This window comes from Lactuca saligna, chromosome 3 (genome assembly GCF_052625555.1).
Source record: "Lactuca saligna cultivar CGN05327 chromosome 3, ASM5262555v1, whole genome shotgun sequence".
Lineage (NCBI taxonomy): Eukaryota > Viridiplantae > Streptophyta > Magnoliopsida > Asterales > Asteraceae > Lactuca > Lactuca saligna.
This window is the reverse complement of record NC_136419.1, coordinates 33,736,060-33,758,813: the sequence shown is the minus strand read 5'-3', so window position 1 is coordinate 33,758,813 and position 22,754 is coordinate 33,736,060. Positions and strand designations below refer to the sequence as shown.

Genomic DNA, 22,754 nt, shown 5'->3' with positions numbered 1-22,754 from the left:
GTGAAGTCGGACCAATGTAGAATAACCGGGCCATTAGTGGGCCTTTTATGGGCCATCGGTGAACTTAGAAGGAATTAAAGGGTGTGGGGCCATGTTTATAACCCACACCATTGCAGGGGTAGAAGATTCATTTTACCCATAGAAGGATCCTCATTTTGATTAAGTGTTTGATTTGTCATGATAGCCGTAGAGCATCCGGGACAACAGTCAGGGATCTTTCACGTAGGTTTTCAGCAATCAGTTCTCCGAGGTGAGTTCTCTTGCAGTAGGAACGAGTCTACGACCACAATACCGGCCCGTTTAGATAGCAGTAGTATGTATGCTTGATGTCTTCGTGATTCAAGCATGTGTTGCTATGTGTAGTATGTCGGGCAAGCCGATACAATATTTGATTATGCTATATGTTCTTGATATGTTATATCCAGTTCACTTCGAACTTCGGTCTGATGCCGGGCGAGGCTCAATGCAGTAGGCGGGACCAATTTACTCCGGACTTCGGTCCGATGCCGGGCGGGCCCCGATGCAGTGGGTGGGGCCCAAATTACTGCGGACTTTGGTTCGATGTAAGGCGAGGCCCAAGTTATTCCGGACTTCGGTCTGATGTTGGGCGGGGTTCGATGCAGTGAGTGGGGCCCAATAATTGTTGTATCTGTTTATTATGCTGGTGAATGGTATGTGGTAGTCTGGGGGAGCTCACTAAGCTTTGTGCTTACAGTTTCAGTTTTGGTTTCAGGTACTTCTGCTAGCAAGGGGAAGAGCTCATGTTGATGGCATGGCACACACCACAGCTGCAATTTTATCCTGGGAGTTTTATTCAGATATTTTGATATGATATTTACTTCAGTTTTGAATTGATACATTTTCTATGGCATTTTCAGACATATGATTCATGGTTTTATTATATAATATTTGATATTATGGTTTTTAGTAATATTAAAACAAAAGGTTTTAGGTTGTACTTTTGGGATGTTACAAGTTGGTATCAAAGCCTTGGTTTGAGGGATTCGGGCACACTTTCGGGTGTGTCTGAACTCAAAAGAAGGAAATGGTAAAATATTTTTAAAAGAGAAACATTTTGAAAAAGAATTTTTGAAAAATAAATTAGAAAGAAAAAGAGTTTTCTTAAAAAGAGAAAAGGGTGTGGTGCATGCGATCAGTCGAGCTCAAGTAAGAACTCCCAAATCACCCATACAAGTTTATGTTATGATTACCAGTTTCAGTTTCAGTAGAACAACGTGCTAGAATAGGACTAAGGATCTAGGAATGATGCCTTATGTGCCTACTTTGTGTGTTTCAGCCTTATGAGAATTGCATGCTAGTATTGAGTAGACATTAGTAGGATAGCCTGTATAGGTTATGCCTGATAGTATGAGCCTAGCATTGTATGCTAGTACAGTTTCTCGTTATGAGAATAGATTTGCTGAGTAGTTCCTGTGTCCGAATGTTGCTTGCTTTGTGCTTTGTAGGACTCTGAGTGATGGGAGTTAGCCATTAGGTGAATACGTGACGTCACATGTGATCAGGGTTGAATAATCTCAGAGTGTTGGATTTGGCCCTATTGCGCAGCTCTCGTTTGAGTCTAACGGTTGTGGGGACGAGTATTTTACTCGAAGGATTATCCGAGCCTCGTCACATGTGATGGTATTTAGGTGATGGCTAATTGGCATTACAAGGAGGCCTTCAGCAGCTGAGGACTGGTTTGGGTTGGAGATTTCCCTAGGGTAAGCCTAGGATGAGAATATCAGAGATCAGTAGTAGTAGAAGCGACTTGGTGGAGTCAAGGTAGTTCTTGAGGAAAGTACGGATAAATGTCGAAGGTAGTATGGGCCCGTACTACTGGAAGCAGAGGATCCGTACTTGAATCAAGGAAGGCAAAGGCGAGAGCAGGAACCTTGTAGTAGTAGCGATCCCTCGAGATTTATCAGTGTTCTAACGTTTGATATGATGTGTTTTCAGAATGGTTGTTTTACGCCCTAGACCAGCAGGCGGCAGTTCAGGTGCCAGTAAAGGATCGGGATCAGGCTCGGGGGCCAAGCATTTGGATGAGCAGATGAGGGAGTTTTTCTCTCCAGAGATTACCCGTATCATACTTGAGCAGACTCCTGTGATCTTTGGTTCGATCAAGGAGGGTATTTTGGAGCTGATGGATGAGAGGTTGAGCACATTCCGTGCTGAGGTGGCGACCATGATGGGGTCGCGCACACTCACTTTTAGGGAGTTCAAAGCTTATGGAGCTCCTGACTATCATGGGGCGTGGGAGCCCATTGCGAGTACCACATGGTTGGCAGATGTCACCAATGCATTCTGCACCAGCAGATGTCTCGAGGGGGACAAGGTCAGACTAGCATCCTGTCTTCTGAAGGATAGGGCACGAGAATGGTGGGAGGAGATCGTACATGTCATTGGGGATGACGCAACTCTTGATGTGATGACTTGGGCTGATTTTTCTACCAGGTTCAGAGCCGAGTTTGCACCAGTTATTGAGATGTAACAGTTAGTCATGGAGTTTCAGGATCTTACTCACACTATAGAGACAGTGGCGGAGATTACCGCCAAGTTCGGAAGAGGCCTCTTCTCGTTCCTCAGTATGTAACTAATGAAGAAATGAAGAAGGCCCGATATCATGAGATGTTGCGGAGTGATATCCACCAGTTTGTGAGCCGGTCCAGCTGTAAAACGCTGGATGATATGATTGCAAGGGCTCGTGAGAGGGAGATAGATCTGGAGATGGAGAAGAAGAGAAAGCCAAAGGTGGCTTCTGCTACGGGGAGTTTGGGCAAAAGGACCAAGGTATCGGATCATAGGTCCAGGGGACTGCAGAGCCATGGTTGGTATGGCAAGTATGGGAGATTGCACGATGGGGCGTGCAAAGCAGGGAGTCATGGGTGCTTCAAATGCAGCCGGACCGGGCATATGAGCAGAGATTGTACAACTACTACCACCACCACAACATCTGATCTGATGTGCTTCCATTGCAATCAGAAGGGACATAAAAAGTCCCAGTGTCCGAGTTTGATAGCAACAGGGAAGGTGGTAGCACCTGCCCCTACAACATTGAGGATTACAAATGGTCGTCATAGCCGGAGTGAGGTGCCAGTGGCGAAGAGTAGAGTTTTTCAGATGACAGCAGAGGAGGCACGGGCAACTCCTGATGTGGTGACGGGTATGTATCTTTCTTTCATCTCTTTATTTGTTATGAATTGTTTCTTATGGTTATATGTTTTATATAGGATCGTTCTTAGTGAACGGCATTTCAGCTACAATCTTGTTTGATTAGGGGGATACCCGATCATTTGTTTCGCTTGCGCTTAGCAAGAGGTTTAGCAAAGCTCCAGGAAGCTGGATTGTCCACTTGAAGTTGAGATAGTTGATGACAGGACCGACATGGTCGCGAGAGTGCATAAGGGGTGTTCGCTTCGGTTATTCGATGAGCAGTTTTCGGTAGGCCTATTTCCTATTCCTCTGCGAGGGAACAAGGTTGTAGTAGGCATGGATTGGCTGATCCCCAATGGGGCAATGACTGATTTTGAACTGCAGTTAGTGAGGGTTCGCACTCCCAATGGGGGAGATTTAGTGATTCAGGGCGAGAGGCCACAACGCGGACCGATTCTTTGTTCAACAGTGAGTGTGAGGCGCTACTTTTAGCAGGGTTGCGTGGGGTTCGTCACCTATGTTTTAGATGCCCGAGAGGAGGGAAAGGCGACTGTCGATGATGTACTAGTAGTGCGAGACTACCCTGACGTATTCCCAGAGGATTTGCCTTGGATACCTCCGGAGAGAGAGGTTGAGTTCGGGATTGATTTAGTCCCTGGTATGGCTCCGATAGCCAAGGAACCATATCAATTGGCTCCTCTAGAGATGTAGGAGTTGTCTACACAGTTGCAGGAGCTGTTGGACAAGGGTTTTATCAGGCCGAGTAGTTCACCCTGGGGAGCCCCGATCCTGTTTGTGAAGAAGAAGGATGGGTCGCATCGTATGTGCGTAGATTACCGGGAGTTGAATAAGGTGATGGTGAAGAACCGTTACCCACTTCCGAGGATAGACGACTTATTTGATCAGCTTCAGGGAGCATCTTGGTTCTCAAAGATTGATTTGCACTACGGGTGTCATCAGATGCGGGTTAGAGGTAAAGATGTGCAGAAGACTGCTTGTAGGAACCGCTATGGTCATTATGAGTTTCTGGTGATGCCGTTTGGGCTCACTAACACTCCAGCTATGTTCATGGATCTCATGAACTGTGTGTGCAAGACGATGTTGGATCGGTATGTAATAGTGTTTGTCGACGACATCTTGGTATATTCCAAGACTCAGGAGCAGCACGAGGAGCACCTGAGGGAGGTGCTAGAGACCTTGATGAGGGAGATACTTTTCACGAAGTTCTCCAAGTGTGAGTTCGGGTTGCGCGAAGTGCAGTTCCTTGGGCACATCGTCAACCAGAAGGGTATACCGGTAAATCCAGCCAAGATAGAGGCCGTGATGCAGTGGGAGGTCCCGAGGTCTCCATCTGAGATTCAGAGCTTCCTAGGTTTGGTAGGGTACTATAGGAGATTCATTCAGGATTTCTCCAAGATAGCAGTTCCGCTCACCCGACTGACTAGGAAGTCGGTAGTGTTTCGCTGGGGGCCTAAGCAGCAGGCAGCATTTGAGACCCTCTAACATCGATTGTGTGAGGTACCGATTCTTACCCTGCCAAAGGGAGTGGATGACTTTGTAGTCTATTGTGACGCTTTTATCACAGGGATGGGAGCAGTGTTGATGCAGCAATGGCATGTGATAACGTATGCCTCCAGACAGTTGAAGCCTCACGAGGCTAATTATCCAACGCACGATTTAGAGCTGGGGGTGGTGGTGTTTGCCCTCAAGATTTGGAGACATTACCTCTATGGGGTCCGTTTTACCATTTACACAGATCACAAAATTTTGAGGTACTTCATGGATAAGCCGAATTTGAACATGAGGCAGCGCAGATGGTTAGACGTGGTAAAGGATTATGATTGTGAGATCCTTTATCATCTAGGTAAGGCCAATGTAGTGGCCGACGCCCTGAGCCGCAAGGCGATTGCAGCCCCGATTAGAGATATTTGTTTAAGGATGACGGTGATTATTCCCTTGTTGGAGCAAATTAGGAAGGCTCAGGTTGAGGGACTGAAGGAGGAGAGGCAGAAGTGTGAGAGAATTATGGGCCGAGTAGCTTCTTTTGACTATGACAGTCGAGGATTGTTGACCCTTCATGGGAGAGTATGGGTATCGTACTAGGGTAGAGTACGGCAGGTGTTGATGGATGAGGCTCATAAGTCTCGTTTCTCCATCCACCCAGGGGCGACGAAGATGTACAGAGATCTTCGACTTGATTATTGGTGGCCCTGCATGAAGCGGGATGTAGCTTGGTACGTGGAGAGATGCCTGACCTGCAGGAAGGTCAAGGTGGAGCACCAGAGGCCCCACGACAAGATGTAGCCATTAGAAATTCCCGTGTGGAAATGGGAGGATATCACTATGGATTTCATTACTAAGATTCCCAGGACCACACGTGGAGTTGATTCGATTTGGGTCATGGTGGATCGGCTGACCAAGAGAGCGCATTTCATACCGATCCAGGAGAGTATATCGGCTGAGAAGCTAGCCGATATTTATGTGCGCGAGGTAGCGGCACGACATGGAGTGCCTGTATCAGTAGTATCAGATCGTGACGTCCGGTTCACTTCCAGGTTTTGGAAGCGGTTTCATGACGACATGGGGACTCGTCTTCATTTTAGCACCAATTTCCACCCTCAGACGGACGGGCAGAGCGAGAGGACGATTCAGACTCTCGAGGACATGCTTCGGGCATGTTTCTTAGATTTCGGTGGCACTTGGGATACATATCCTCCATTATCGGAATTTTCGTATAACAACAGTTACCACGCTAGTATTGACCACCCTCATTTCGAGATGCTCTATGGGAGGAAGTGTAGGACCCCGATTTGTTGAGGTGAGGTCGGTCAATGAGTCATCAGGAGCACCGAGGTGGTGCTCAAGATCACAGAGTTGATCCAACAGGTTCGTAGCAGACTGTAGACTGCGCAGAGTCAACAAAAGAGTTACGCAGATAGGAGTCGTTCGAACTTGGAGTTTCAGGTGGGCGATATGGTCCTCCTGAAGGTATCACCCTAGAAGGGTGTTATCAGGTTTCGGAAGAGGGGCAAGTTGGGCCCCAGGTTCATTGGTCCTTTTAGGGTTTTGGCCGAGGTGGGTCGAGTTGCTTATCGATTGGATCTTCCAGCGGAGCTTAGCCAGACCCACAACACCTTCCATGTTTCTCAGTTGAGGAAGTGTTTGGTGGATGAGTCAGCAGTTGTACCCTTGGAAGATATCCAGGTTGATGGCAGCCTGAATTATATTGAGAGACCAGTTGCGATCTTAGATTGGAAGACGACGACCTTGAGGAACAAGACAGTTTAGTTAGTAAAGGTGCAGTGGCAGCACCGAAAGGGTTCAGAGTGGACGTGGGAGTCCGAGGAGGAGATGAGGGAGCATTATCCAAAGTTGTTTTCAGATTCAGTAGCAGCAGACTTCGAGGATGAAGTCTGATTTAAGTGGGGAAGAATTGTAACGATCGGCTTTCAAGGTATTAATTAATTTATTTTCTTAAGTTATAATTGGACTATGTTGTATTTGACATCTTGTATTGGACCTTTAGACTTTTTGGTCCGAGTTGTAGGTTGCCCATAAGTCGTACGCGGAGCATAACCCGTTGTACGTGGGGCGTAGTGTCATTGGATGTGCAAGTTGTGGGAGGCATACGCGCAGCGTACCATAAGGTATGGCCAGCGTACCATAAGGTATGGCCAGCGTACGCGATAAGGCACTAAACCCTAATTTCGGGGTTTAAGAGTTATATAAACCCTATTATATCCTCACTCCCTGGTTTCTTATCAGCCTCCTCACCTTCAAGAAAACCCTAACTCATTCTTACCCTCTCCTTTGTGTGAAGTTGATTTTATGAGTGTTTTTAGTGAAAGAAAGTTATGGAGAAGGAAGGCAAAGGTTGGAGAAAAAGCTTGAGCTCAGAGATCTGGACTAAACTCACTCTTCGTCATCAGAGGAAGGTATAAAGCACTGAAATTTCTTCCTCATGATCTAGATCTATGGTTATGGAAGTTTTGGACCTCTTTAGGTCCAAAGGTTGGACCTTGACCTTGTGAATCCATTTTAGAGATTAGGTTGCCATCCTTGAGGCTCAGAACACATTCTTAGGAATAAAGTTTCAATCTTTAGAGCTTTCATGAATCCATGCATGAGATCTAGCTACTTCCTTGGATATAGATTAATGTTTTGAGAGTTTTGAACTTGTGTGAGTCATGTAAGCCATCAAGTAAGCAACTTTATGGTTTAATGCATGGAATAAGACTTGGATCTAAGTTTGTAGCTTCTGAATCGGAATATTAAGCACTTAATAGAGAAAGGACTTAACAGGGTATTATGGTACGCCCAACGTACTCACCATCAAGAAGTTACACTAAGCGTACTTTGGATTATGCCCCGCGTAACCCAGTCAATTGGACTTTGAGTATTTGGGCCTCGATGTAGGCTGTATTTTGGACTTTGAGTCTTAGTGGGCCAACACGAGTCAGATTATGCGCCAAGGGTAGTTTTGGGCTTAAGTAGGACCATATGTGAAGTAGGCCCAATGTAGAATAACTAGGCTATTAGTGGGCCTTTTATGGGCCATTGGTGAACTTAGAAGGAATTAAAGGGTTTGGGGCCATGCTTATGACCCTCACCATAGCAAGGGTAGAAGAGTCATTTTACCCATAGAAGGATCCTCATTCTGATTAAGTGTTAGATTTGTCATGATAGACGGAGAGTAGCCGCGACAACAATCAAGGATCTTTCACGTAGGTTTTCAGCAGTCAATTCTCCGAGTTGAGTTCTCTTCCAGTAGGAACGGGTCTACGGCCACAATGTCGGCCCGTTCAGATAGCAGTAGTATGTATGCTTGATGTCTTTGTGATTCACGCATGTGTTTCTATGTGTAGTATGTCGGACAAGCCGATACAGTATGTGATTATGCTATATGTTCTTGATATGTTATATCCAGTTCACTCCGGACTCCGGTCTGATGCCGGGTGGGGCCCGATGAAGTCGGCAGGCCCCAAGTTACTCCGGACATCGGTCCGATGCAGTGGGCAGGGCCCAAGTTATTCCGGACTTCGGTCTGATGTCGGGCGGGGCCCAGTAATTGTTGTATGTGTTTATTATGTTGATGAATGGTATGTGGTTGTCTGGGGGATCTCACTAAGCTTTGTGCTTACAGTTTCAGTTTTGGTTTCAGGTACTTCCGCTAGCAAGGGGAAGAGCTCGGGTTGATGGCATGGCACACACCACAGCTACAGTTTTATCCTGGGAGTTTTATTTAGATATTTTGATATGATATTTACTTCAGTTTTGAATTGATACATTTTCTATGGCATTTTGAGACATATGATTCATGGTTTTATTATATAATATTTGATATTATGGTTTTTAGTAATATTAAAACAAAAAATTTTAGGTTGTATTTTTGGTATGTTACAAAATCCATACAAAATGAGAATAATTATGAAGAAAGATAACATAGCATTTAAGCCCACTACAACTCATGACCGGTGATGTCCAAACATCCGAATGAACAATATGAAAAGGAAAATGAGAGACAGAATTGGACAAACTAAATGATAGTTTAAAACGTTTGCCTAACCGACAAGGTTCACAAAGACTTGAAATTTTATTAGTAGAATAATGAATAAAATGACTATCAACTACATGCTTGAAAATGTGATGTAGGGGTGACCGAGACGTTGATGCCAAACACGTTGAGTAGTGGAAAGAAAAGCTTGAGGTGTTGGAGTAGTGATTGGATATAAGTCACATGTGCTGTCAAATCGCATGAGAGTTTGTTTGGTGCGAAAATCTTTCACAGAAAAACCAAACGGGTCAAATTCAATAGTGCATCTATTTTCATGAGTAAAACGACAAACATAAATAAGATTTTTAATGATTTGAGGAGTGATCAAAACGTTTTTCAAGAACAAAGTGCGATACAGGTTTCGATGTGGAAGAGTGGAGTTATCGACTTTACTTATAGGAATTAAAGATATGTCTCCAATTAAAACAGATGAGAATATATTTTTATCATGAACTGTGTTAAGGATACCGGCATCCGTATGTAGGTTAAATGTTGCGTCAATGTCCATATACCATCCTCCATTGTCGGGATCACTCATTGAGGTAGTTTGAAATGCTTATGGAATGGCAGTAGGTTGCTGAACATTTGAGAGTGAGGGAAAAGTCTACGAATGTTGATGAAGGTGAGAAGGATTAATGAAAGCTTGCTGCTCTTGTTGACTGGACCCAGCTGGTAGGACAAAAAAATTAAACAGTTGGAGGCTTGCTTGAATAGACCCACCAACAGACATTTGGGTTGGCGCATGTTGATAGGATCCCGTGATAGGGGTAGGCAATAGGCCTACTTGTTGATGTTGTGAATTCGGTAGAGGATACCATTCGAACCCCCATCCATGGGGTGCCGACGAGTGTTGATTTCGTTGACCACCACCAAAACGGCCACCGCCGTTTTTGCCTCCCCGACCCCCACGACCATTCCGGCCTCCACCACGACCATCACCTCGATATCGATTGATTGACTGTTGTGTTGTTCCTTTAGTGGCAAGAATTATTGGAGAGGAAGAGTAATCAGAATGAGTTTGAGGCACATGATTTTGTTGATCCTGAAGCATATGTTGTTCTTTGACAAGTTACATGGAACGAGTTTCCATGAAGGTGGTTAAGGGGTTGCGGTGACGAATTGTGGTAGCGATATAGTGAAACTTTGGTGACAAGCCGTTAATAGTGTAGGCGACGAGATTCTTTTTCGGGATCGGATTGTCCAGATTTTCAAGCAAATCCGAAAGATATTTGATGTGGGTGCAATAGTCTGTTGGTTCAGACTCTTCAATAAACACACAAACACACAGTATAGAGAGTTTAGAGATGGAGGAATAATCTTCCTTGTTTATCCTTTTATTCACTGACTCATTAAAAGAGAACAACGTACATCAATTTAAAAGAAAGGAAGTAACTAAATAAGCGAAAAATTAGCATCTGCATGTGCTCCACAAAACGGGTGACCACTAAGTCACTTATTCCTCCAAACTTGGTCAGCACATGACCAAGTCAGAACCTACATTTTCCCCCTTAATTCTGAATTGTGTCTTCAAGCCTCTCGATTCCCAGAAGATCTCTCATCTTAATGAACTTAACTCTTGGCAATGCTTTTGTCAGGGGGTCAGCTCTCTGCTCTTCTCCTCTGATGTGCTCCACTTCAATTTGTTCTCTCTCAATGCATTCTCGTATGAAATGGTATCTTGTGTCAATATGTTTGCTTCTTCCGTGGAATACAGGGTTCTGCATGAGAGCTATTGCTGCACTGTTATCCACATATAACTTGACTCTTTCTTGCTTCCAACCAGTCAATTCCTTTAGCAGGCTTCTCAACCACAGTGCTTGGCACGCCGCCATAGTTGCTGCTATGAATTCAGCTTCACAAGAGGAAAGTGACACAACCAGCTTTCTATCTCCACCTTTTCTGTGATGACCATGTGATGGGTTTTCCAGAAAAATAGAATATTGTTCATGTTGTACCCTTTCGATCATCTAGATCCATGCCATTGCTACTGTCACTGAACCCAACCAGCTTTCTATCTCCACCTTTTCTGTACACCAATCCATATTTGATTGTACCCTTTATGTATCTGAGAATGTGCTTCACTGCTTTGAGATGACTTTCTTTGGGTGACTCCATATACCTGCTAACTACTCCAACCGAGTACCCCAGGTCTGGTCTCGTGTGGGTTAAGTAGCGTAAGCTACCAATAAGACTCCGGTATTCAGTAGCATTTACCGGGACACCACCCTCGTCCTTTGTTAAACCAAAACCTGGTTCCATGGGATATTTTGCAGAGTTGCAATCTCCCGTTCCAGTTGCTTGTAGTATCTTCTTTGCATAAACGGACTGACTGATCGTGATGATTTCGTTGTCTTGCAGTACCTCTATCCCAAGGTAATAAGATAGTTTTCCTAGGTCAGTCATATCAAACACCTTTTGCATTTGCTTCTTAAAAACGGCTACTTGTTCTTCATTTGTACCTGTTACAATTAAATCATCTACGTACACACCGACTATCAGTACCGAGTCAAGCTTTTGGCGTTTGTATACTGCATATTCTTGTGGGCATCTATGAAACCCTAGTTCCTTGAGTGTTTTATCAAGGCGCACATTCCAGGCTCTCGGGGCCTGGCGTAATCCATACAGGGCTTTGTTTAGCTTGTACACCATATGCTCTTTTCCTGCAATGACAAACCCATCTGGTTGAGAGACATAGACATCTTCCTGTAAAAATCCATTTAAGATCGCAGATTTTACATCCAAGTGATGAACTTTCCATCCTTCGTTTGCTGCTAATGCCAACAACATTCGAATAGTTTCCAACCAAGCCACCGGTGCAAATACTTCATCAAAATCGATGCCTTTCCGTTGCACATACCCTTTTGCAACAATTCTAGCCTTGTGTTTTGTGACTCTTCCTTCTGCATTATTTTTTAACTTAAATACCCACTTCAATCCAATTGCTTTTTGACCCTTTGGAAGGTTCGTCAGCCGCCATGTATTGTTTTTCTTTATTGACTCCAGTTCATTCTTCATTGCATCTCTCCATTCATGTTTACCTGTTGCTTCTTCAAACGTCGTTGGTTCTTCACCAGCGTACATCAGTTCATCTGATTCATCTTCTAAATGTTGGGTTTCATGGTATATATCTGACAATAACCTAAACCCACGTACAGGTGTGTCGTCGTATGTGGACCTATCTACTTCTGGACTTTCTTCTGTTGTTGGAGTCATTATACTCCCTGCATAACGAAGGGTATTTGATGGTCCACCTGTACTGCTGTGATGGGAGTGATGGAGGTGATTGCGGGTCGTTTTCATTCTGTTGTGATGTAGGGCTCAGATTTTCATCTTGGACTGGGTCGTTGAAACCCACATTATTTTGCTCAGTTATCACACTTGGAAATTTTGTCCAGGTGTTGCTTAGGATTGGCCCTAACTCTTGGACCTCAGCCCAATTCCATTTAACGTTTTCTTCAAACACCAACTCCCTAGCTACACATATTTGATTAGTTTTAGGGTTGTCGCTCAGTTTTGTCAGCTGATTTGAGGGGATCTTTGCATGCGCAACACATCCGAAGACCTGAAAATGTCCCAGTGCTGGCTTTCTTCCGTGTATCCCTTCATATGGAGTCATATCTTTCACTCCTTTTGTTGGAACTCGGTTTAGAATTTGAACTGCATGTCGAACAGCTTCCCCCCACAATCTTTCTGGGACACTCATGGCTTTCAAAAGTGATCTAGTAACTCCAAGGATCGTCCGGTTACATCGTTCTACTACCCCGTTTTGCTGAGGTGAGTAAGGAGACGTTAACTGCCTTTTGATTCCCTCATTGTTGCAGTAATTTGTGAATTGTGTAGACGTGAGTTCACCCCCACGATCTATACGTAACGCCTTTAGTTTGTATTGACCTTCACTTTCAACTTGCATCTTGAATTTCTTGAAGGTTTGAAACACCTCATCCTTGGTTTTAATCATGAACACCCACATGTACCTACTGTAATCATCGACAAATAAAAGAAAATATCGATTTCTTGCGGAAGTTTGTGGTGTTATGGGACCACAGAGATCCGCATGCACCAATTCCAATGGATTACCAGCTTGCCATTGTGCTTCTTGTGGGTAAGATTGGCGTGTCTGCTTGGTGATCAAGCATCCCTCACACACCTGTGTGGGATGATGAATTTTGGGTACTCCTTGTACCATCCCCTTCTCAACCATTGCTTCAATAACACGGAATTCACATGCCCCAATCTTGCATGCTACAACCATGATGTGTCATCTAACCTTGAACTAAGACAAACAGGTTGTGTGGTGTGTAGAACTATCTTGTACAAGCGATTTTTTGATCATTGTACCTTCATTATTAACCTGTTCCTTTCATCATGCATGCGTAGGAATTCATGCAACATCTCAAACCTATAACCTTCCTCAGTCATTTGTCCTAAGCTAAGTATATTACTACGGAAAGCAGGGATGTAATATACCTCAGGAATGACCAATTGCTCCTTATTTTTGCATTCCACCAAAATTGTTCCTTTGCCTTTGATTTGAACTCTGGACCCATCTCCAAAACGTACCAGACCGGTTACATTTTCATCCAACTCAGCAAAGTATTCCCGTACCCCCGTCATGTGGTTGCTTGCGCCATTGTCTAGGTACCACGTGTCTTCTTCATTTCCTTTTGATACCAGAAAGACTTTGTCTTCATTGAGTAACACCCAATCATCAGATTCTTCTCCTCAAACTGTCAACAACAGAGCTGCTTCTTCCTCATGTGTCTGAGTGAGATTAGCTTTTTCTTCATTCTGCTTGGGAAATGTTTATTCCTATCTAAATGTTTATTCCTATGTAATGTGTATCTATAATAAAAATTGTATTTGTATATCTTATAATTTTTCAGGAAATGATGAGAGTGTGGCTGTTGTTTATGTTTACCATGGCTGCTGTCATGGGTCGTGGACATGGGGGAGACGGAGCTGAGGACCCACCTTTCCCAGGTGGTAGAGGTCCTGGCCAGCACGAGCAGGACGGTAAGTCTTATAATGAATTTTTATTTACTATTTTTGTTCAATTATCATAAATTAAATGTCGTTTCTAATAATTTTTAATTACATTTGTAGTTGAGGGACGTGCCCGAAGGAAAGCTCGAGGAAAAGCAAAAAATATAAAGCTTGAAAAAGCAATCTTGCAGAACCAGGGGAAACCAATAGCCATGCAATTTGATAGAGATATCACATTTAATCCCGTAGGAGAGGCGGGAGACATGTTTTCCCGAGAAGTTGGGAAAACAATGTGGCAGATGGTCCCTTTCGACAAATGGAGTTGGAAAAGAGTTTCCCCTGAAATAAAGGAAACTGTATTACAACATTTAGCGGTAATTATTTATTTAAATATATTTTATAGGTTTAACTATAATTGTTTCTTACTTGGTTAACTTTTTTTTTTTAATTGTAGACAAAGTTTGATCTCAATCAAATGTACCAGGATGCACAAGCTACTTTATTGACAGAGAGTTTTCAAGCAGCCTTGTTAAGAGGTTTTCGAGAGCGTAAAGCCGACGCAAAAGAATATTTCAACATGGTCGGAGGGTATGAAGATATCCCGAGAGCATTGGCAAATCCTCCGGATGGTATGCTTGTTGATAACTGGGAGAAGACAGTTGAGTATTTTCAAACTGACGAACACAAAATTGCTTCAGAAAGGAACAAAAAAATCCGTGAAAAGCAAACAATTGTGAATCGTGGGGGTTCGAGCTCGTATAGCAGTACTTGCTATAAGAAGGTACCGTACGATACATGTAATTATTTATTTAAAATATAATCTAATTTTTAAACTTAAACAGAACCTTAAGAGAGTGGAAACATTTCGCAAAGCTCACACCGATAAGAATGGTGTATTTGTTACTGCTGAATCGGAACAGCAATATGTAAGTATTTAATTATAATTTTATCATATATTTAAATGTTTATTTATACTTAATTGTTACTCACTTTTGGGAGTTACAGAATCGGTTAGTTGAAGAGCTGCTAGAACAAACTCAAGGTGAAAGTGAGTTTACGCCAACTCAAGAAAGAGCTACGTTCGAGAAAGTATTAGGAGAGCGACGTGGCCACATTAGAGGCATTGGCCGCAAACCTTCTGGTCTCCCGACGATTCCACAGCCTTCGCAACCATCACAACCACCATCACAACCATCACAGGTAAAATAGCAATCTACTTTAGCATCGTAAAATGCATGTTGATTTGGTAGTTTTGGTTTTGTGGTGGTTATTTGCTAAAAAGTTTGGTAATTTAGTTTTTGTCCCAAGTGCAAAATATAGCAATGTACTTTGGTTTTCTATCTTACTTTAAAAATAACAATGTATTTTGATAGTTTATGTTATTAATTATGTAGTTGGAAAATATAGCAATGTACTTTGTTTATGTTTGACGATCTAACTTATAATTTTATATATATTGTTATTAATTATGTAGTTGGAAAATCTTCGTGCAATGCTCGCCGACCCGGCATGTAGGGATGAGCTTTATTCGTTTTTTCAATCCCAAAACAATCAAGGAAACGATGGGAACAGCGATGAGGGTATGTAAAGAATGGGTTTTATTTGCATATGTTGTCTCGTTTTGCTACTTAGTAGAATGTAAAAATTTTGTTGTTTTGCTACTCGGATAGTATGACTTTTGATATTTAATTGTATATTGGATGTTTGTTTGTAATAGGATGTTTGTTTGACACTATTATGTTTGATATTTAATAGGATGTTTGTTTTGTAATTAGTGTCGACACTATTGGTTTTGATATTTAATCGAATATTGTTATTACCGGCGACACTTTTACCTGCGATATTATCACCGGCAACACTTTTACCTGCGATATTATCACCGGCAACGAAAATCGTTATTTAAAAAAAAAATTGAAAAACAAATTACCGGCGACACTTTTACCGGCGACAGTTATCATTACCGGCGACACTTTTGCCGGCGACACTATTAGCGGCGACATAGTTCATTACCGGCGACAACATTATTAGCGGCGAGAATTGTCAGTAGCGGCGACATAGTAATAGCGGCGACTATTATCTTTAGCGGCGACAAATTGATCAATAGCGACGAGTCAGTACTGGCGACTCATTACCGGCGACGCGTCGCCGCTATTATCATTACCGGCGACATTTGGGACTTTTACCGGCGACTTTTGTCGCCGGTAATGGCCTTTTTCCTTGTGGTGATTGGGACACTCTGATGCATAGTGTCCATGTTTCTCACAATTAAAACACTTTATGTGACTTTTGTCTCTTCCCCTCCAATGGCTATTGTTGTTGTCTCGTGGTGATGAGTGACTGCCACGACCGCCCCTGCCCCGTGTGCTTCCTCTTCCTCTACCACCACTTCTTCCACCTCTCTCCTGTTGATGCGAGCCACGTCCTCTACCACCCACAGATGAACTTCCACCATGACATTTGTGAGGCGGTTTACCTTCTGAACGAGTAAGTAACAAGCTCGCTTCACCACTTGAGTTCTCGTTGCGGAGTCGTAACCGGTCCTCATATGCTTTTAATCTGCCAATCGCCTCCTCAAATGGCATGGTATCGATATCTGCGTACTGTTCGATTGAAGCCACAAGTTGAAGATATTTGTCTGGGACAGAATCCAACAGCTTTCTTACCAAAACGCTGTCATCAAGAGTCGATCCAAGGCTGTTGTACTTTGAGTTTAAACCACTTAATTTTCCTGCAAACTCGTCTATAGTTTCTCCTTCTTTCATCCGAAGAGCTTCAAAGTCACTTTTAATCGTGTGCAATCTTGCCTTTTGCACTCGATCAGCACCAAGGTAACGTGTTTTTAGAGATTCCTACACCTCTTTTGCTGTTTTTTTCTTGGCAACTTGTAGGAGGATGTCTTCCGGTATCGCCTGGAAGATGTAAGCTTTCGCCATCTTGTTCTTCTTCTCATCCACAGCCTCTCCAGCTTGTGTTTTGATGGACTCCCATACCCCTTGAGCGTCCATGATAGCCTCCATTCTAATTGCCCATGTGGTGTAGTTTGTCGGCGTCAACATCGGGCATTGAAACGAAACACCACCGCTCTCTTTTCCTTGTTGTGCATCTGTTGACATCTTATTGAGTCTTAGGTACTTGGGCATGAACCGAGCTCTAATACCAAATGTTGGTTCAGACTCTTCAATAAACACACAAACACACAGTATAGAGAGTTTAGAGATGGAGGAATAATCTTCCCTGTTTATCCTTTTATTCACTGACTCACTAAAAGAGAACAACGTACATCAATTTAAAAGAAGTAACTAAATAAGCGAAAAACTAGCATCTGCATGTGCTCCACAAAACGGGTGACCACTAAGTCACTTATTCCTCCAAACTTGGTCAGCACATGACCAAGTCAGAATTACTTTCCTACATAGTCGGTGATAGAGGAGTCACCAATAGTGATATTACGGGTTTTGTTATCAAGCTGAGTTGATTTGGAGTCTTTGTTATCTCGGAACAACTTCTTAAACTCCGGATGCAATGTTTTTCTTTTTGAGAATCATGTGCAAAAGAGATTGAGAAAGAGTGATGTAAATCCATGATTTCACAATGAAATCCAAACGCATACATTCATCGGAGGGAGCAAGAGATTTTTCTATTGAAGGTTGAACGTGATCGGAAACATGTAGCAAATGCAGTGAGTTTCGAACAATTCACGCCATATATCGTAATTCATACGATCAAGATTGAGAACAAGAGGAACTATGTTTTTTATGTTGATCGTAGTGGTGGGTTTGTCTGTAATAGTAGATGAGGAAGGGGTGCTAGTCATGATTGCTTAAAGAGGAAGCAAAAGCAAGCAAGAAAAGAAGAAAGAAGAAGGAGAAGGAGAAGAAAATTGTATGAGCGGCTAGGGTAAACAGGGATAATGAGAAAAAGTAGGAGCTTTAGTTTTTCTCTCTGATGCCAGTTAAGCGTGTGAATTTTCCCATAAAACCCTCTTTCATTAAACAATATATATATATATATATATATATATATATATATATATATATATATAGAGAGAGAGAGAGAGAGAGAGAGAAAGAGAGTTAGGTTCAAATGTTTTTAGCAACTATTGTGTGCCTAAATGCACCAATGAGAATTCAAGAAATAATAAATAATTAACTAAATCATTAAAGGGTATTTTGGACCTTTTGTACTTTTATTTAAGGAAATTATCTAATTGAAATCATTCAATTAATGAAATAAACTAATCATTCAATTAATGAATTAAACTAAATATATTTGACCTAATTATGTTTGTGGCTGAACACTTCATCATCGGCATCAACACCATCACCATCAACCTAGTTATGTTGTTGCTGCCTTCCGTTCGTTCTTCCCCTGCTTCGATCGAGTTCCTTTCGTCCCCGATCAAATGAAGACGAGAATCGGAGATGCTTTCTCTCTCCTTGTAATAGATCGACAAAACATCGCACACCCTTCTCGTTTCTGAGTCGTTCCGAAAGGAGAAAGTGAGAACCCGGAGAAGCTTCAACGATCAACGCACATCAAATCCGCAATACAGTTTATTCCCTGAGTTACCTTCTCCTCGCCTATGGCTGTGTAAGCAGCCATCCCTCTGCTCTCATTACTCCGCCGTTCAAGCCTCCTCCTAAGGTCTGCGTTCTCTCCTTGTTTTACATAAGCCCTCAGTCCAGATTTGAGGTAAGAACGGGTGACTTTTGTTGAAGACATATAAGCTACCTTAACGCTGTCAAAGGAAAAAGTGAATTTTTATATATATAATTTTTTATTAGATTTGGAAGGTTACAAGTCCTTCATATTCCACATACACAGATACATATACATGCTTCAGTCTCTTGATTCTTATTGATTTTATTTCCTTTTTTACCCTCTTATCAGTTGCTTCAGTCTCTTGATTCTCCATGGTGGGGCTGATTGTTTTTGATTCAATGGTGAGGGTGTATGATCTTTGGGTTTACTGAGTTTTACGGGTGGTTGTCTTACATGGTGAACACAAGCATTCTTCTAGCAAGGTATTCCAAATTCGTTTCTTTTTTGTTCATTTTCATCTTCTTCTTTATCTTGTTGTGAATTATGAATACATACTCTAGTGTTTACTGGGAATGAATGCATATGCGTGTTGATGATTCAATCACAACTATTGAATTCTGTATTCAATCACAACTCTTGAATTATGTAATGTATTCTATTAGAATTTATTTTATATAGATGCATTTTGTTAGAATGTTTGAGAATAATTGTCAACAACAAGTACCTTCTGTCAGAATTTATAGTTTTTATTCTCTTAAAATGCATTGAATTTTTTAAGTTTTGAAAGTTGATTATCTTTTCTTTGTGGATTTAGGTTTTGAAGAGGCTAACATTGACGTGGAGAAGGAACAAAACATAGAGAACGAGAGTGTATTATACCAGAATATGTTATGCTACAATGTATAAAGTGTTGCTAAAAATAATATTCTATTAGAATAGATTAGTGTTTTTGTTAGATTGTGATGTTTTTTTCTTTTTTCTTTCAGAATGTTGTTATTATTCAATGAATCATAATCATATAATGTAATTATTTGAATATTATTAGTTTAAGAATTGATTTTGTGTATTCTTTTTAGAATGTATTTACTAGTTTATGGTTGACATTCTGTCATTCATACAGAATATAATCGACGAATATATTTACTAGTTTATGGTAACATTCTACAATTCTGATAGAATAAAATCGAATTTCTAATTTTTGAATTAATTTAAAATAGGGATATCTCCAGAAAAGTCCCAATATTTTGGGCAAATTTTTAATAAAGTCCTAAATTTTATTTTTTGAATAAAAAAGTCCCTACTTTTTCACCTTTTGAATAGAAAATCCCAAGAAACCGGCTACTTTATTCACTTTAGTCCTTTTTGACATGTTCAGCAGGTCATGGGACCAAATTGTTAATTTTTCGAAAATAAAGGGACATTTTTGCAGATTTCGTCAAAATTTTTATATAATGTATAAACATATTTTTTACATATCTATATCTATTTCTACGTATTTTTGTATTTTTTTATATTTTTATAACTATATATTTACGTATTTTTATGTATTTTAAATGTATAAACGTTTTTTTTTACTTATTTATATGTATTTTTAACCATTTTACATATTTTTTTATGTATTTTTATGTGTTATTTTTTATATATTATGTATTTATATGTATTTTTATATATTTTTTACGTATTTATGTATTTTTAAAGCTTTTTATATAGATGTTTATGTATTTTAAGTGTATAAACGTATTTTTTACGTATTTATATCTATTTTTAAGTATTTTACATATCTTTTATGTATTATGTATTTATATATAATTTTAAGTTTTTTATATAAATGCTTTTGTATATTTATGTATTTTAAATGTATAAATGTATTGTTTTACGTATTTATATGTATTTTTAAGTACTTTACATATATATATATATATATATATATATATATATATATATATATATATATATATATGTGTATTTTTATGTGTTTTTTATGTATTATGTATTTATATATATATTTTTGCGTATTTATGTATTTTTTTAGTTTTCTTATATAGATGTTTATGTATTTTTATTTACATTAAATGTTAAAGTGTATTCTTTTTACGTAAAATATATAAACACGTAAAAATAATACAATTAAACATTTAATATACATAAAAATACATAAACATCTATATAAGAAAATTAAAAGAATACATAAATATGCAAAAATACATATAAATACATAATACATAAAAAACACAAAAAATATGTAAAATAGTTAAAAAAAATACATATAAATACTTAAAACAATAAGTCTATATGTTTAAAATACATAAATATACAAAAACATTTATATAAAACACTCAAAGGAATACATAAATACGTAATACATAAAAAAAATATATGTAAAATACTTAAGAATAGATGTAAATACGTAAAAAATACGTTGATACATTTAAATACATAATACATAAAAAACACATAAAAGTACACAAAAAACATGTAAAGTACTTAAAAAATACATATAAATACGTAAACCAATATGTTTATACATTTAAAATACATAAATATACAAAAACATCTATATAAAAAACTTTAAAAAAAAATATAAATACATAATACATAAAAGATATGTAAAATACTTAAAAATAGATATAAATACGTAAAAAATACGTTTATACACTTAAAATACATAAACATCTATATAAAAAAGCTTTAAAAATACATAAATACGTAAAAATATATAAAAATACATAATATGTAAAAAATAACATGTAAAAATACATAAAAAAAATATGTAAAATGGTTAAAAATACATATAAATAAGTAAAAAAATACGTTTATACATTTAAAATACATAAAAATACGTAAATATATACTTATGAAAATATAAAAAAATACAAAAATTCGTAAAAATAGATATAGATATGTAAAAATATGTTTATAGATTATATAAAAATTTTGACGAAATCTGTAAAAAAAAGTCACTTTATTTTCGAAAAATTAACAATTTGGTCCCATGACTTGCTGAACAGGTCAAAAAGGACTAAAGTGAATAAATTAGCCGGTTTCTTGGGCTTTTCTATTCAAAAGGTCAAAAAGTCGGGACTTTTTTATTCAAAAAATAAAATTTATGACTTTATTAAAAATTTGCCCAATATATCGGGACTTTTCTGGAGATATTCCTTTAAAATATTCAGATTTTTAGAAATAAAGGAATTAATTATCCCTAAAAATCCGAAAAATTCCTTTTTTAATATAGGTTAATTGACTAAAATGTCCTTATGCTGAAATTTGTATGATTATATGGTATATGTTATCTTATTCTACTATCATAGACCCTCAGATTATTACCTTTGATTATATTCCATCCGATGGTCCAGATCTGTGCATTCTGGCAAATAATAGTTAGTAGAAACAAAATAACCTAACCCTATATGTATATATATATATATATATATATATATATATATATATATATATATATATATATATATATATATATATATATATATATATATATATATATATATAAATACATTATGCTTCCGTTGTGTGTGCCTTTCTGGCCAAAAGATCCTCACAACCCAACAAAACCTCAGTCCAAAACTACATGTCCATCAAAGTTTGACCAAAAGTCAAACTAGTCAAAAAACCTTTGGCCACATCGCTACCACTATAGTCCAAAATAGTCGCGAACCAGACCAAGCTTCGTGCTACGACCAATGCTTGGTCGCGGCGTGCTTCATGGGGAGAACAACCACTTCTTATTAAGTTCTTAATCCATTATATCAATGCTATAACTTTTCAGACACCATGTTGGGAGGTGTCTGATGGATAAAAATTTAAATTTTGTAAACATGCAAACCCCTAACATGTTATGCACAAACACTAGATCTAAAACAAGCCTAAAAGGATAAGGTTTTCTTGCATGATTCAAATAGAGCATATGCATGCACTCGTTTCACCACATCGAGTCCAGAAGACCATCTAAAACATCCCACCAACCTTGAGTTTTCCAAAATCCAAGGAAATCATAAAAATAAGGGACCAAAGTGACTAAAACTCTAGATCTACGAATATAGGGTTATAAAGATGCAAACTTTAACATTTATAAAGGCTATTAAGATGACAAGAAGGTTGGAACTTTTTGGATTTATCTTCATTTGCACCAAAACTACTTGCTTTTTCTTAAAGCTTCACACCAAATTGCACAAAAACTCAAGAATGTGGAAGGAGGCTAGGGTGTCCTTAAATAGTGTTCAAAACCTAAGTCCTAGGGTATTGGGCTATGGCATCGATACATCGAGAGCCACTTAAGGTCACATCGTGACTTATTAAGCTAGTGTGTGCCACGACCTGGTCGCATCACTAAGTCGATTCAATCCCAAAATCCTCTTTCTTATTTTCCTTAATAAATAAATAAAGATACTTGGAGGCTGGAACCAGGCGTTACACCATTACGGGTTTGTCAATCGACTTAATCTGGTTCAGTACGCCATGTGAATCTTTGCATTTGAACATTTTTCCATTCCAAATCGAGTCAATA

The 22,754-nt window shown here is 39.5% G+C and overlaps 1 long non-coding RNA gene across 1 annotated transcript; it reads left to right on the top strand.

The window, feature by feature from the left end:
- Positions 1 to 14,701: 14,701 nt before the first annotated feature.
- On the top strand, positions 14,702 to 15,461 carry LOC145033521 (uncharacterized). The gene is made up of 2 exons (XR_013677599.1): positions 14,702 to 14,890; positions 15,165 to 15,461. It is a non-coding gene; the product is annotated as an uncharacterized LOC145033521 (long non-coding RNA).
- The last annotated feature ends 7,293 nt before the right edge of the window (positions 15,462 to 22,754 follow it).